Source organism: Globicephala melas, chromosome 5 (assembly GCF_963455315.2).
Source record: "Globicephala melas chromosome 5, mGloMel1.2, whole genome shotgun sequence".
Taxonomy (NCBI): domain Eukaryota; kingdom Metazoa; phylum Chordata; class Mammalia; order Artiodactyla; family Delphinidae; genus Globicephala; species Globicephala melas.
The window spans coordinates 28038868-28041323 of NC_083318.1; the positions used below are offsets into that span (position 1 = coordinate 28038868).

Here is a 2456-nt window from a genome sequence, read left to right on the forward strand (position 1 = left end):
TAGGACAACATTAAACACAACAACATTCACATTATAGGGGTTGCAGAAGGAGAAGAGAGAGAGAAAGGACCCGAGAAAATATTTGAAGAGATTATAGTCGAAAACTTCCCTAACATGGGAAAGGAAATAGCTATGCAAGTCCAGGAAGCACAGAGAGTCCCATACAGGATAAACCCAAGGAGAAACACGCCGAGACACATAGAAATCAAACTGGCAAAAATTAAAGACAAAGAAAAATTCTTGAAAGCAGCAAGGGAAAAATGACAAATAACATACAAAGGGCTTCCTGTTCTGATGGACGCTCCGGCAGTAACAATGATCGGGGACATCCTGCTGTTTGGGATGCTGTTGATGAACGCCGGGGCAGTGCTCAACTTTAAGCTGAAAAAGAAGGACACGCAAGGCTTTGAGGAGGAGTCGAGGGAGCCCAGCACAGGTGACAACATCCAGGAGTTCTTGCTGAGCCTCAGATATTTTCGAACCTTCATTGCCCTATGGAATGTCTTCATGATGTTCTGCATGATCGTGCTCTTTGGCTCCTGAGCTCCAGGTACAGAACCGGAAACACACCTTCACAGAGTGTCTCTTCCTCCATCCTGACGACTTCAAGAATGTTTCTGACCAGAAAAGCAGTGACCTTCCCAGAAAGTCCAAGCTTGTGGTGGGTGGAAAAAATGTTTGCCAAGATGAACACAGTTTCCCAGCCACGTCACTGTTGTCTTTTCAAAGATATTTTCATTTTGACCTCTGCCTTGAAATGCTGTCTACTTAAAAGAGTTTGAAGGGTGTTTATGTGAGGGGCTGTGGTGTCTAGATTGTTTAATCAGATCGGAATCCCTCTTCTACCAAACTTTCACAGGAAACCCATTTCTGGGTATTTCTTGGTTTATTTTTAATAACCATCATTTTTTTGGTTCAAATTATACAGATTTTTAAAAATCTTTTGTATCCAGGAATCTGAAGCAGAAAAGTTGGCTTTTAAGTTTGATGCAGCCTCTCATTGGACTACATTTGTGAGGAATGAACAAGTTCATTGTTGTTGCGTCTGTGTCCAAATTCATTCCCTATCCCAATGGGCTCTGCTTGGCCACTCCATGCTGCTGAGGTTGTCCCCAGGACTTGAAGGGTGAAGTGTTATGGGTTCCTGTGGAACAGAGGTGCAGAGCAGTTGGCAGGGTGGATGGGGGTTTTATAAGAAACTTTGGCTTGCCTTGAAGCCCTCTATTAAAGTAACTTTTGGGCCCATTAATTGTATAGTTTTTAGAATGAGAGTGATTTATGTGGTGATATTGGGACCCAGTTCTGAAAGCTTGGGTTTTGGGTCTGCTTTTCAAGTGGATGATTTCAAGGTTGAAAAACAAGCCTCATTGGAGGAAATACAGCATTTTGCATAGAAGCTTCTTTGAAAGGGAGTCCTGGTTTAATTGCCAACATGACACTTGGGTGGTCAGTGCCCGGATCCTATAGGTGTTTGATTTGTTTGTTGTGGTTTTTGAAATCCTAACTTGCAGTTAACCTGGTGGGAGGAAAAAATAATTATACAGTCTCTTAGAACTAAAGAGCATTGAAAATAAAGCTCATTTCTAAAAAGGAAAAAAAAAAAAAAAACATACAAGGGAACTCCCGTAAGGTTAACAGCTGATTTCTCAGCAGAAACTGTACAAGCCAGAAGGGAGTGGCATGATATACTTAAAGTGATGAAAGGGAAGAACCTACAACCAAGATTACTCTACCAGCAAGGATCTCATTCAGATTCGATGGAGAAATCAAAAGCTTTACAGACAAGCAAAAGCTAAGAGAATTCAGCACCACCAAACCAGCTCTACAACAAATGCTAATGGAACTTCTCTAAGTGGGAAACACAAGAGAATAAAAGGACCTACAAAAAGAAACCCAAAACAATTAAGAAAATGGTCATAGGAACATTCATATCAATAATTACCTTAAACGTGAATGGATTAAATGCTCCAACCAAAAGACACAGACTTGCTGAATGGATACAAAAACAAGACCCATCTATATGCTGTCTACAAGAGACCCACTTCAGACCTAGGGACACATTCAGACTGAAAGTGAGGGAATGGAAAAAGATATTCCATGCAAATGGAAATCAAAAGAAAGCTGAAGTAGCAATACTCATATCAGATCAAATAGACTTTAAAGTAAAGAATGTTACAAGAGACAAGGAAGGACACTATATAATGATCAAGGGATCATTCCAAGAAGAAGATATAACAATTATAAGTATATATGCACCCAACATAGGAGCACCTCAATACATAAGGCAACTGCTAACAGCTATAAAAGAGGAAATCAACAGTAACCCCATAATAGTGGGGGACTTTAACACCTCACTTACGCCAATGGACAGATCATCCAAACAGAAAATTAATAAGGAAACACAAGCTTTAAATGACACAATAGACCTGATAGATTGAATTGATATTTATAGGACA

General features: G+C 40.1%; 1 pseudogene; it reads left to right on the forward strand.

The window, feature by feature from the left end:
* The first annotated feature begins 287 nt into the window (after positions 1-287).
* LOC115857210 (small integral membrane protein 7 pseudogene) lies at positions 288-660 on the forward strand (annotated as a pseudogene).
* Positions 661-2456: the final 1796 nt, after the last annotated feature.